General features: G+C 44.0%; 2 protein-coding genes across 28 annotated transcripts in view; both read left to right on the forward strand.

Moving 5' to 3' along the window:
• Positions 1 to 14,544, forward strand: part of GPRASP1 (G protein-coupled receptor associated sorting protein 1) — a 315,299-nt gene that overhangs the window by 144,784 nt on the left and 155,971 nt on the right. The gene's annotated exons all lie outside the window — the stretch shown is intronic.
• GPRASP3 (G protein-coupled receptor associated sorting protein family member 3) overlaps positions 1 to 14,544 on the forward strand; it is a 32,995-nt gene that overhangs the window by 14,426 nt on the left and 4,025 nt on the right. Inside the window, exons 1-3 of one of the 8 annotated variants that reach the window (XM_063721221.1) lie at positions 12,443 to 12,817; positions 13,684 to 13,795; positions 13,916 to 14,012. The exons of 1 other annotated variant lie outside the window; for it this stretch is intronic. The gene's annotated coding sequence lies outside the window, so the exon portion shown is untranslated. Of the gene's footprint in view, positions 1 to 12,190; positions 12,278 to 12,314; positions 12,401 to 12,442; positions 13,796 to 13,915; positions 14,013 to 14,544 lie in introns of those variants that run through there. 6 more of the 8 variants (XM_063721219.1, XM_063721224.1, XM_063721220.1 and 3 more) reach the window with 6 other exon arrangements.

The following is a 14,544-nucleotide window of genomic DNA, read 5'->3' on the forward strand; positions in this document are numbered from 1 at the left end:
TCATATGCAACCATAAAAGAGCCCACATCGCTAAGTCAATCCTAAGCCAAAAGAACAAAGCTGGAGGCATCACGCTACCTGACTTCAAACTATACTACAAGCCTACAGTAACCAAAACAGCATGGTACTGGTACCAAAACAGAGATATAGATCAATGGAACAGAACAGAGCCCTCAGAAATAACCCCGCATATCTACAACTATCTGATCTTTGACAAACCTGAGAAAAACAAGCAATGGGGAAAGAATTCCCTATTTAATAAATGGTGCTGGGAAAACTGGCTAGCCATATGTAGAAAGCTGAAACTGGATCCCTTCTTTACACCTTATACAAAAATTAATTCAAGATGGATTAAAGACTTAAACGTTAGACCTAAAACCATAAAAAGCCTAGAAGAAAACCTAGGCATTACCATTCAGGACATAGGGATGGGCAAGGACTTCATGTCTAAAACACCAAAAGCAATGGCAACAAAAGCCAAAATTGACAAATGGGATCTAATTAAACTAAAGAGCTTCTGCACAGCAAAAGAAACTACCGTCAGAGTGAACAGGCAACCTACAAAATGGAAGAAAATTTTCGCAACCTACTCATCTGACAAGGGGCTAATATCTAGAATCTACAATGAACTCAAACAAATTTACAAGAAAAAAACAAACAACCCCATCAAAAAGTGGGCAAAGAACATGAACAGACACTTCTCAAAAGAAGACATTTATGCAGCCAAAAAACACATGAAAAAATGCTCACCATCACTGGCCATCAGAAAAATGCAAATCAAAACCACAATGAGATACCATCTCACACCAGTTAGAATGGCAATCATTAAAAAGTCAGGAAACAACAGGTGCTGGAGAGGATGTGGAGAAATAGGGATACCTTTACACTGTTGGTGGGACTGTAAACTAGTTCAACCCTTGTGGAAGTCAGTGTGGCGATTCCTCAGGGATCTAGAACTAGAAATACCATTTGACCCAGCCTTCCCATTACTAGGTATATACCCAAAGGACTATAAATCATGCTGCTATAAAAACACATGCACACGTATGTTTATTGCGGCACTATTCACAACAGCAAAGACTTGGAACTAACCCAAATGTCCAACAATGATAGACTGGATTAAGAAAATGTGGCACATATACACCATGGAATACTATGCAGCCATAAAAAATGATGAGTTCATGTCCTTTGTAGGGACATGGATGAAACTGGAAATCATCATTCTCAGTAAACTATCGCAGGAACAAAAAACCACACACCGCATATTCTCTCTCATAGGTGGGAATTGAACAATGAGAACACATGGACACAGGAAGGGGAACATCACACTGTGGGGACTGTTGTGGGGTTTGGGGAGGGGGGAGGGATAGCTTTAGGAGATATACCTAATGCTAAATGACGAGTTAATGGGTGCAGCACACCAGCATGGCACATGTATACATATGTAGCTAACCTGCACATTGTGCACATGTACCCTAAAACTTAAAGTATAATAATAATAAAATAAAATAAAGAATTAAAAATCTTAAATGTAAAAAAAAAAAATAGTGTAAACCAAAAAAGTACGTAAGACATGTCTCAATTGATTTAGAAGTTTATTTTGCCAAGGTGAAGACATTCCCAGAAGAAAAGAGCATGGAATCACAGAAACAGTCTGTGTTCTGTGCCTTTATCCAAAGATAATTTTGAGGGCTTCAATATTTAAATGGAAACAGCAGGCTAGAGGGGAAGAGGGAGGGTACAGTAATCCACATGATGCAAGGGAAAAGGAGCAGAAACAGGAATAGTCAATTCTGTATTCCTCTGGCCGACAGTAAATCAGCACTTTACATAAGATAAGGAAAATGTGTAGTATGTACCTGTGGAGATATTTAACCTTTTATCTGTAGCTATCTGCTTAGGAACAAAAAAAAAAAAAAAGAAAGGTATTTTATTGCATGACTTAGCTTTCAGCTTAATATTTTCCTTTTGGCATAGTGAATCAGGGTCCTGGGTTTTTATTTTCTTTTCACAATAGAAACTTCTAAATTGAAATGAAAAAAAGAACTGAACATTGAAGCACTGTGGGATGATTTTAAAAGGTATAACATATGCATAGTTGGAATACTAGAAAGAAAACAGTGAATTTGGAGCAGAAGAAATATTTCAAATAATAACAGCTGAGAATTTTCCAAAATCAATGACAAACATCAACCACAGATCCAGGAATTTTAGAAAATACTAAGCAGGATAAATACCAAAAAAGTCTACACCTAGGTGTTACCATTGGAAGGTATCCAAGTTACCGACAGTGAATCCATACAGGTCTGCAGCAAACTCAATTCTTGTCTGCTCAGAAGAAACAATTTGACTAAGGGGCATAAAGCAGAAAAAGAGACCGAGGCAAATTTCAGAGCAGGAGTGGAAGTTTATTTAAAAAGTCTTCAGGGGCCGGGCGCAGTGGCTCACGCCTGTAATCCCAGCACTTTGGGAGGCCGAGGCAGGCAGATCACAAGGTCAGGGGTTTGAGACCAGCCTGACCAACATGGTGAAACCCTGTCTCTACTAAAAATAAAAAAATAAAAAAACCCAGCTGGGCGTGGTGGCACATGCCTGCAATCCTAGCTACTCAGGAGGCTGAGGCAGGAGAATCACTTGAACCCGGGAAGCGGAGGTTGCAGTGAGCCGAGATCACGCCACTCCAGCCTGGGCAACAGAGCGAGACTCCAACTCAAAAAAAAAAGAAAAAAAAAAAAAACGCTTCAGAACAGGAAAGAAAGGGGAGTACACTTGGAAGAGACCCAAGCAGGCAACTTGAAGGACAAGCACACTGTTTAACTTTGATCCTAGGATTTTATAGGCTGGTTCCTTTCCCATGATTCTTCCGTTAGTGTGGGCTGCCTGCATGCAAGGTGCCCTCCTTACCCTTGGGAAGTGAGCACGCACAGTGTGTTCAGAAAGTTGCATGCATGCCCATCTGAGGCTTTCTTCCCTTTTCCAGTGGAGTGCCCCCAGAAGGTCATACTCTGTCATTCTGTCTCTTAATGCACATGCCTGGGAAATTGCTTCTCCCTGGTATCTGCATTCAATTAACATTTTAGTGCAATAGGTGTGGACTATCAGGAAATGGCCTCTCCTTCATGCCAGCTGCCAACTATCACTTTTAAAGAGGCAATGGGATAATTGCGGAATCATCACCTGACATTCCTAGTGGGTGGGTGGAGAGCCCTCTCTTGCCCTGCTCATGCCTGTCTACCTGTAACATTCCCCCCTCAAGAGCCCAAGACCCCAAATCTTTGGGGAAAAATGGACAAAAGTCAGTCTTCTGTAACTGCTTTCCACTGACAAAGGGACAGTGGTGGTTCAGTGGGTCTTGGCCTCTTGCTAGCTGACAGGGCAGGAACGTCATTCCGTGGATTGGTGAAAGCAGTATCTAGTCAGGTCCAAGGGAGTCAGGGGCAGGATTTTGCCACCTTCCTGTCCCACTGATGATCAGTCTAGGGGTCCCCTATAGAAGGGTGTCTCTTGAATATTGAGAGGATGATATCCCTCACTGAAGATCATCTGGAGCTTGATGACCCAACCTTTTTTTTTCTTCTGAGCTGCATCAAGAGATCACTGGTTGGTTTACAGGAATAAGCAGGGTTAGTCCAAAATGCAGACAAAAACTTAAAAACAACTGATGAGACTAGATTCTAATTGTAGGTATATAATAATTTTTGAAAAATATTTTTCTCTCTCCAGTCCTCGTGATTTTTTTTTTAATTATGATAGGACTGGTTTGTTTGGAAAGTAAACTTTAGTCTTGGTATACTTAGCCTGATTATTTGCATAAAGCCCAGCAAGAATAATTTTTTTTCACATAGGCTTTTAAAATTTGCTTTGATGGAACTCTGTTCCATAAGTAATCTCAGATAAGACTTTTTAAAACTGAGCTCACCCATGGGTTTGTACCTTCAAATACCTATGAGTTAAGTAAATTTCTCTTTTTTTGAGGTTCCAAAATAACTTGGGGCTCCTAGGCCTGTCAGAAAATGACATTCTTTACATACCACAGGTCAGGAACCCTGTACAGGGACTGTGTAGACAAGGTATGAGGCCAGTTTTCCCAAAGGGCTTTTATTGGCTCTATAAGTCGAGCTTGATTCCTTAAATGAAGACATGTCATTCCAGTCAAAGACTTGGTAAAACAACCAGTTTCTCCCATTGCCCTGTTGCAAAAGAAAGCATTCTTATTGCACTTATGCAAATAACTATATTGCCATAAGTTAAGAATACTCACAAATTGGCTGGGTGCAGTGGCTCACGCCTGTAATCCCGGCACTTTGGGAGGCCGAGGCAGGAGCATCACCTAAGGTCAGGAGTTCGAGACCAGCCTGACCAACATGGTGAAACCCCATCTCTACAAAAAATGCAAAAAAAATTAGCCGGGCATGGTGGCGGGCGCCTGTAATCCCAGCTACTCGGGAAGCTGAGACAGGAGAATTGCTTGAACTTGGGAGGCAGAGGTTGCAGTGAGCCGAGATCACACCACTGCACTCCAGACTCCAGCCTGGGCAACAAAGAGCGAAACTCCATCTCAAAAAAAAAAAAAAAAAAAAAAGCTCACAAATTGTTTCCAAATTCTGGAAAAATCAGGTAGCGAGAAAGGAATAGGCTCCAAATTTTCTTCACAGGAGTATACTTTACTCAATTGTTAAAAGCTATAAATAACTCAAGAAAAGTTTTCTTGAATCTGAAAAACAAAGGATCAGCAACATTTTAAGCAAAATGTTAAAAAAAAAGATGACTTCAGTCTTTTATTAGTTTTGTCCATTCAGTTAACCCCTGTTCTGCTTGATATTCATGAACATTTCAGCTCTCCATGAAAGTCCTGAAAGGTATTTTTTCCTTTATTTTAATGTCACTTTCACTTGCATCCGTGTGAAGAGACCACCAAACAGGCTTTGTGTGAGCAACATGGCTGTTTATTTCACCTGGGTGCAGGCGGGCTCAAAAGAGAGTCAGCAAAGGGAGATGGATTATCATTAGTTCTTATAGGTTTTGGGTTAGGCGGTGAAGTTAAGAGCAATGTTTTGCGGGCAGGGGTGGATCTCACAAAGTACATTCTCCAGGGTGGGGAGAATTACAAAGAACCTTCTTAAGGGTGGGGGAGATTACAAAGTACATTGATCAGTTAGGGTGGGGCAGGAACAAATCACAATGGTGGAATGCCATCAGTTAAGGCTATTTTTACTTCTTTTGTGGATCTTCAGTTACTTCAGGCCATCTGAGTGTATACGTGCAAGTCAGAGGGGATGCGGTGGCTTGGCTTGGGCTCAGAGGCCTGACAACTTGCATCAGTGGCCTTTGACCAGCCTATATCCTTGTCTCCATGGCCTTATAGTGACTCTCACTCAGAGGATTTTAGTAATAAAATAATTATCTTTTTTCTTAGAAGCCTGTTTCTCTGTTAACTGCCGCAGTGGCTGGACTTCCCTCCCCCCTCCCTTAGAATATGACCTTGAAGGTCTTGATGCACATTGAGAAGGGCATGGAAGTAATTCGAGAAATGGAGGCTATAGGAGGCAGTGGAAAGAAGCAAGAGGAATACTCATGGAAAGCCTTCATATGCTCACGAAAACAGGAGCCCTTGTATTCAAGAGGGTAATGTTTATTTGCCCTCTGAACATAAAGCAGTAACCTCTGAGGACTTGGGGCTTGGGGTAAGAATTTCTCCTCCTCCCAAAGTGGTGGTGGCTTAAAAAGCAAGAGGGTGGGCTCCTTAAAGGACCAGAGTGAAGCATTATGCAGGCAGACAAGCCATCAGAAAACTTAGCGCTGGGGCATAACAGGAACAAAATGCACATGATGAGTTGTAAGAAGCCAGCAGCACTGGAGTTCCAATTAGTGTTCTGGCCACATGCCAGCAGACAGGGGAAAGATGGAATGTCACCCGAGATAGTAAAAACAAATATAAACCTCGGGGGATATCCACAAGGGAGCCTGTGCCTTTGCTGCTGCAGAAATGCAGAGAGCCATGGGCGCATGAATAATAGGGAGTGTGTATTTTAGAAGTCATGTGGCATGCAAAGTGAAAGCAAAAAAGCAGACTTTCACCCAAGGCAGAAGGTCTGGTGGGCGTGAAAAGCCATTTTAGAACACACACACAGAAAACAGAAGAATGGATGGTATACATTTTTGGAAAAGAGCCAATTTTAGTTGGAAAGAAAAAGCAGAGGAAATCCCAGACATTGCATGGTTTTTAGGCCTCAGCCTCACCGCTCTCATGAGCCTCCTATCTAGGAGGGCCATTTAATGCTTCTGACCTACTTGGTGTGGACCCTAAGGTCCTTCCCACCCCTGCAAGCCACCCATTAGGGTGAGCTGGGAAATCAGCCACAGAAAGCAGAGTCACTTATGGAGAGAGAGAGAGAGAGTGAGAGAGAGATTGATTGATTGATTGATTGGGAGAATGTAAAGGAAGAGAACAAGAGTCTCTGCCTGGTAATCCAGGGAATTCTTCCGAATCTTAACCAAGATCAACAAGTGTTACTTCCACGAGTCTGCAAGAACCACAGTGTTATAGAGCTTGGGGCCCAAGTCCCTTAAAATACCTGGAAAGCCTTCCCCAGATTGTGAAGAGTAAAATAAATACCTAACTTTTCAATGTCCAAAAACCAACCAACATCAACAAGCATCAAGAGCAGCCAGGGAAGCCTAACCTCACCAGACGAACTAAATAAGGCACCAGGGACCAATCTTGGAAAAACAGAGATGTGTGACCTTTCAGACAGAGAAGTTGAAATAGCTGTTTTGAGGAAACTTAATGAAATTCAGGATACCACAGAGAAGGAATTCAAAATTCTATCAGGTAAATTTAACAAAGACATTGAAATAATTAAAAAGAATCAGGCAGAAATTTTGGAGCTGCATACTGAAGAATGCATTAATAGCAGAATTGATCACAAGAAAAAGAAAGAGAAGAAAAGAAAAAGAAAGAAAGGAAGGAAAGAAAGAAGAAAGAAAAGAAAAAGAAGAAAAGAAAAAACTGCACACGGGGGTCGGATGCCTCCAACCAAAGAAGGCAAGGCATAGATATCTCTTAACATCTGAGTCACATGGCCAATATGTTACCGGTGGCAAATAACCGAGTCTCATGGTACCTAATATGTTAAGGGTAACAAGTGTCCGAGTTACCATTGGTGAATCTGTATGGGTCTGCAGCAACCTCAATTCTTGCCTCCTCAGAAGAAAGAATTTGACTGAGGGACATAAGGCAGAAAAAGAGACCAAGGCAAGTTTCAGAGCAAGAGTGGAAGTTTATTTTAAAAGGCTTTAGAACAGGATAGAAAGGAAAGCATGGCTTGAAAGAGACCCAAGCGGGCGACTTGAAGAACAAGTGCACTGTTTAATCTCGATCCTAGGACTTTATAGGCTGGCCCCTTTCCCATGATGCTTCCGTTAGTGTGGGCTGCCTGCATGCAAGGTGCCTTCCTTATCCTTAGGAAGTGAGCATGCACAGTGTATTTAGAAAGTTATATGCACGCCCATCTGAGGCTTTCTTTCCTTTTCCAGTGGAGTGCTCCCAGAAGGTCATACTCTGCTATTTTGTCTCTTAATGCATATGCCTGGGAAGTTGCTTCACCCTCGTGCCTGCATTCAATTAACACTTTAGTGCAATAGGTGTGGGCCATTAGGAAATGGCCTGTCCCTGGCACCAACTGCCAATTTTTCAATTTTAGAGAGGCAATGCGATAATTGCTAAATCATCTTCTGACAGTCCTAGTGGGTGGGGGGAGAGCCCTCTTCTGCCCCAATCATGCCTGTCTAACTCCCTGTAACATAGGCATATCATACGCAAACTGAAGAAAGACAAAGAGAAAATACTGAAAAAAACAAAACAAAACAAAACAAAACCCCTTACCTACAGAAGAACAAGGATAAGAATTACAGTGCAGAAGCCATGCAAGTAAAGAAGAGAGTGGGCTGTAATATTTAAAATATTGAAAGAAATACTACCAACCTAGACCTCTGTGATTAGTAAAATTATCTTTAAACATGAAGGAGAAATAATTTCTCAGACAAACAAGAACTGAGGATATTCATCACCAGCAGACCTGCCCTGCAAGAGATGTTAAAAAGAAGTTCTTCAGGGAAAAGGTACAATAATATAGGTCAGAAATTTATAGAAAGAAAGGGCACTGGAGAAGGAATAAATGAAGGCATGCTTGCTATTGCCCTTATCATTCTTGTCCATCTCAGTGTGCTAATGAAACCACCTTTGCTAAAATTATAGCTGATGAAATTATGACAGTGAAAGAGATCAGACCTTACCAACTCCATCTTGCTTCTAAACTTTAAGCTGTCCTTGTTCATTCCTGGGTGTAGGCCAAACTAACCTTGGGAAGGAATTTAGTTTATAGTTTAACTCTGAAACAAAATTGATAATAGCCCTTTCCCAGTCGGGGGCGGGGTGGGGGGGGGACCTTCTTGCCTGGGGACCAGTCTGCCTTTGTAGGCCTAACAAATTAGCTACAAGATTAAAAATTATGGTTTAGGGGCCACACAGCCTCTGGCTGCAAGAGTCTGAACCTCCCCAAATTGCTCCTGGGAATAACATCACTGTTGAAAAACCTAAGATGAGTACTTGAGATACTTTGCAGACCCTGCCTTCCTTATTGGAAGCAAGTAAAACTCCAAAAAAATAAAGCAGTTGTACAGCAAACTAAACTTTAGTTCTCGACCAAATTTTGGGAGATCAGGGATTCTCTGGAGGAGGGCTTCCAGGCCTCTGCAAGTTGTCCTATTGGTTTGAGCCATAAAGATAGCTCAAGCTGGTACCAAGCACCTATAGGAGATTCGTGAAGGTCAGGGGCATCTCCACTCGGAATCCCTTTGTGGTTACCAAAATATGAACCCCAAATATCTGAGACAGTTCTCAGTCAATTGAGAAAGTTTATTTTGTCAAGGTTAAGGATGCTTCTGTGACACAGCCTCAAGAGGTCTTGACAACATGTGCCCATTGCGGTCGGGGCACAGCTTGGTTTTGTAAATTTTAGGGAGAGATGAGACATCAATTAATACATGTGAGATGCACATTGATTCTTTCCAGAAAGGCAGGACAACTCCAAGAGGGGAAGGGGCTTCCAGGTCAAAGGAAGATAAGAGATAAATGGTTGTATTCTTTTGAGTTTCTGATTAGCCTCTCCAAAGGAGGCAATCACATACGCATTTATCTCAGTGAGCAGAGGGGTGACTTTAAACTCCGTCTGTCCTTTGTCCACAGGGAATTTCCTTGTGGAAAAATGGTGAGGGATGTATGTAGCTTTTTTTTTTTTTTATCTTAGTAACTATCTTTTTTAGGAATAGAATAGGAGGCAGATTTGCCCTAAGCAGTTCCCAGCTTTACTTTTCTCTTTGGCTTAGCGATTTGAGGATCCTGAGATTTATTTTCCTTTTGCAATAGATATATACTTATAATGCACACTTTCCATAAACCATATGTATTATTGTACAACTTGCATTTTCACTTTGTATTTTGAGTTATTTCCATTTTGGTATATATAGAGCTACTTCTTTTTGGTATCATAGTAGGGTAGAATAGTACTTTATAAAATAAATTTATCATACTTAGTTTAATCCTTTCCCTATTGATGGTCATTTATGTAACTGCCCAATGGGTTCTTCCTGCCAGCTGCATAAACAAAATCAATTCAAGGAGACCATGGCATTGCAGTAAAGAAAGAGTTTAATTGATGTGGTGCTGGCCACACCAAATGGGAGATGGAGTCCTGTCTTAACTCAATCTCCTGAAGAATTTGGGGGCTAGGGTTTTTCAAAGGTAGTTTGGGGGAAGTCATGGGGGTGGCTAGGCAATGGGTACTTGGTGCTGATTGGCTGGGGTTGCAATCATAGGGGTGTGGGAAATGGTCCTCCTGTGTGCTGAGTCACTTCTGGATGGGGCCTCAGGAGCAGTTGGTGGGTCTAGGTGGAGCCAGACATGCAATAAATCTGAAAAGATACCTCAAAAGGCCAATCTTAGGTTCTACAATAGTGATGTTATCTGCAGGAATAATTGGGGAAGTTGCATATGTTGTAACCTCCAGAATAAAGGCTGTCAATCCTTTATGTCTACACCTTAGCAGGACTCAGGCTGCTCCATCCTCCTAGCCTGGTGGTTTCATTATTAGCTTTACAAAGGCATTTGGTTAAGTTTTGGGGAATGGCTATTATCATTTAAACTGTAAAGTAAATGTCTCCCAAAGTTACCTTATAAGCCCAGGAATAATTAAGGGCAGCTTGAAGGCCAAAGGCAAGACAGGTGTTAGCCAGATCAGCTCTCCTTCACTGCCATAATTTTCTCATTGTTATAATTTTTGCAAAGGTGGTTTCATTTACATTATTTACAATTAATTGCTATTAAAAGAAATTATGCATTTTAATATTCTTGCATATATTTACTTAAAGCATTATACTGGAGAAAGAAAACTCTCACATCAGAATCTGCAGGCCTATGTCCTTCATATTTAAGACATTGTGTTAAAGTTTTAATACTATTAAGCTTAAAGGACAAAGCCAATAAGAACACACAAATGTTAAGATCATATCCTAAAGTGATTCATCAAAAAGTAGTGTGACATGCAATTGAAACTCCTGTTTCTCTTAGTATGACTAGTATCTCCTAAGTCACATATATTGGTGTGTCAGATTGAGGCATCCACAAAGGGAATACAAATGACCAGGAAAATGATCATATTTTTCTGCCTCTTTGTGCTCTATATTTTAAAATGTAGGTATTGGTACTTTTAGGAGTTGCTTCACAATCTCTGTCTTCCTCTCTTGCTCCCTTCCAACACTGAAAAACCATACAGAAAGCAGCTGTGGGTGGCATACTCTGGACTAAGCCCTGGGGTTACAGGCAGCAAAGACAAACCTATGAATTAGCATTGATCTGCAAACCACAGAGGGTACCATGGAATTGTCATGACTCAGTAGCCCCTCACCTCCTTCAACCCTTGACTGACTATACCATCTACAATGTGCTGAGAATACAGTGGTGAACAATACCAAAAGAGTACTTTCATTCAGGGAACTTCCAGTCTAACAACTCAAACTCCCCATCGCTTGGAAGGGAGAGAAAAAATATATATATATTCAGAAGAAAAAAGCACATGTATGCATTAGGCAGGGTGCAAGGCTGGGAGAAAAGGAGGAGTTGAGGAGCACAGCTGGGATCTGGGATCTGCCTTGAGGAAGTGCGCGAATAGTGGTCCCCTCTCCTCACAAAACAGTGGAGAGTCGCCAAGACCATCCCTACCTGGTGCCATCAAAGAGAGAGGACTGTTATGACCTCCTGCGGGTCCTGACAGGGAAGGGCTCTCTTTTGGGGGCAACTGTGGCGACGGCGCAATGCCAACGTGAGCCACCATTTGAAATGAGAAAAAGCGGCGTGGCAGAAAGAAATGAGTCTGGTGCAGACCAGTGGTTGGTTTCCTAGGGTTAGAGGTCTAGGTCTACCTTCTGTTAGAAGAGGGGCGGTGGTGAGGCCTTGATGGGTGCCCCCTGCCCCAGAATTCACTTAAGAGCAGGTGTACCTTCTTCCCCTGCGTGGCTCCATGAAGCTGGGAAAGAAACGCACAAGAGGACCACCCTAGAGGCCCAGGCCTGTTTGGCCTGAAATCGCCTCACCCCTCCCAGACTGCAGTGCTGCCACCCCCTCTCCCATTAGCATCCAGGAAGGAGGGTGAGAGGGCTGGGGAGAGAGAGGGGTCAGACACCCAGCAGTCCCTGGTTGGGGACTTGGGGCGGGGGTGCAGACACACCAAGCGGCGGTTTGGTATCCATCCGCTGCTCCCTCCAGCGCGGCTCTTCGAACCTCCTGATCCTGTCCCCTGCCCGGGCCCCCAGCCGCCCTTCGGTCCCATATATTATAGCAACGCCAGAAATGTGGTGGTGGTCGCCACGTTAGGGTCCGCAGGGGTCCTCCTGAGGCAGCCTGGTGCCAACCCGCAGGCCCAGGCTGGGGCTCGTCATGGCCCCGCCCACCTCTGGGTCGGAACTAAGGTGGGCCTGGGAGGGGGCGGCCAGCACTTTCGCGCCGTATCCTTCCGCCCCCCTTCCCGACACCCTCGCGGAGAGCGGTTCTTGCAGCATCCTGCGCAGCCCCTGCCCAGTTTGGTGCAGAGGCGTGGGGGGCGGGACGCGTCTTTGCCATTCGGATCGCGGGGAAAGCGGTGAGAATCCAAGTGAGGAGCCGCCAGAGGAGAGCTGAGGAGAGGAGGGGGAGGGCCACGACCTGGGCCCTGGGCCTCTGAAGGCAAGTGGGGGTGCGTGAGCTTGGGGTGGTCCGCCAGGGTGGACCGGCTGGCAGTCTGCCCCGCCGACCCTGACAGCCTGGCAAGTAGGAGACGATCCGGTCGGAGCCGGGCGCCGGAGAGAGGTGCGCAGTGCCCGAGACCCCTGGCGATGGGGAGGCGGTGACCGGTGCAGGCAGGGCCAGGCCAAGGGCTGAGGGGCTGGCTTGAGAGGCACCGTCAGATCGTCTGGAGGAGAACCGCGCTGACCGCTTCCCAGCCAGCTTTGCAGGCGCCGGCGCCCCGCCCTCGACGGTGTCTGTGCCCGGAAAGGGCTGTGGGGGAGCTCCTGAGGGAGAAATGGCGGAGCGGGAGCCATTGTGGGGGGCGCCCGGGAAGGCCGGTGGGGGCCGGCGTCCCAGCTCTGTGCCCAGCCCAAGAGAGGTGGGCCGCGTTCGCTACTCGGGGCCCTGATTCCGGAAAGGGGACTGTGGGACCCCGTGTCTTGGGTGCTGTCCCTTCCCACAGGCTCCAGGTGGTTGTCAAAGTCTCCTGTCTGCGTGGTAGGTCTGTTGGGTTCTCCAAAAGTGGAACTTTGAGTGGGTGAATTATGAAGACACTAAAATGAAATGTTTAACCGCCTTTTATAATACCGCACTGTTTTATTGCCTTACATATTTAGATCCCCACATCCAGTTTTGTGCAAGCAAATAGGGTGTGGACTTGGTCGAATTTCACAACAGTGGTCCATGTAAATAAGGGTAGTATTTTTCCACCTTTCTTGTTCAGGATCTGTTTTCTCAACATGCTGATCCACTTTAAGTAATGTCATGATGTGTGAGAATGTGGGTTCCAAGTAGAGGGGTAATCTTTTTGAAGGGTCAATTTAGAACATTTGAAGTCAATCTGCTTCTTCAATTTACGGTTCTGGAAACCAAAACTCCATCTCCAGCCACTCCTCACAGACCCTCTCATTTTGGTACAGAAGTAGTCCCACAGAAGAATTCATGGCATTTCTGATGGTGGATATCAGAGGAGCTATGAGAGTTGGGAGACTTTATTTACTTAGTTTCTGATTCTCAAAAAGGAGGTGTTAGAATCCGAATTCTGGGAATCTGTCGATTAACCTGCTATTTTTCTACCATTGTTAACTTAGTCTTTTGGGGTTATTTTTTGCTAGTTGCTCCGCCTTCTTTTTGTAGGGCGTGACTCTTCTTTGGTGGGAAGGATAGCATCTCCTGAGAACCCTGTTGTATGAGCAGGCTGACATAGGTGGTGAATAAAGTAGGATCTAGGTATGCATGGGGAAGGGGAGGGACATGCACAGATGGTATTAAAATAAGAGTCTCCATTATGTTCCCTGCCTGCTTTGTAAGTACAATTGCCTATGTTCCACTACCTATTTCTGCACCTCATTTTTTTTGTTTAGGAAAGGAGCTGTAACTTCTATTGGGAAAATGACTGACTTCAAAGTTGGCAGGAGGTGTAATCAGGCTGCAGGTCTTGGGGTGATTAGGGAATCATTGAGGAAGAGCAGACAGGTGGGAGACATTTAACATAGCCTTGAATATTCAAAAGCATATATTATAACCCTTGTTATGGGCATTAGATCATCTTAGTCTCTTCTGTTTTCTTTCCTCTGCCTTCCTTTCTATCCTTAGGTCTGTTTCTTTCTAGGTTCCTGTAGAGATCTGTATGTAGCTGTTCACTTGGAAGTTAATTAAGAAAGAGAACAAAAACTATTCATTTGGATTCAAGGTAGGTTTATGTGTGAGCACCCCTGTTGATTGGGGTTATGGAAAGGCTGTTGCCAAGTGGGTTAGACCAGATCATATCTTGGCACCACTGTCTTCCATCTTTCTAGTCACCTCTGACCTCACATTTGTGTACAAGTGATGGGGTGGGGTGAGCCAGGATTATGCCTATGAGGTAATTGGTAGACATTGGGGCAGGAAATGGGAAGATAAGCCACAGGGAGTACTAGGAGGCCAGAAGTGTTATATAACCAAAGCCCTAGATTTGGAAAGGCAGAAATTGGGTTTAGAGATTAGAGTGTAGGTCTGTCAACCAAATACTCAGAACTCCATTCCCATCTGTATTTTTGTCCATAGGCCTGCCCATGAGTTAACTATAGGGCATATCAACACTGCAAACAGGGAAGGAGGAAAAATTGCACTAGATCAGTGCAGGTTGGTGTGAGTGCTGCCTGAATACACCTATGAGGTCTAGTGGTATATATTTTAGTGGTGGACCTACTAGCATGGGTCCAAAGAGACTGGGCACTCCTTTA

The sequence above is a fragment of the Pongo abelii genome, chromosome X (genome assembly GCF_028885655.2).
Source record: "Pongo abelii isolate AG06213 chromosome X, NHGRI_mPonAbe1-v2.0_pri, whole genome shotgun sequence".
NCBI classification, from domain to species: domain Eukaryota; kingdom Metazoa; phylum Chordata; class Mammalia; order Primates; family Hominidae; genus Pongo; species Pongo abelii.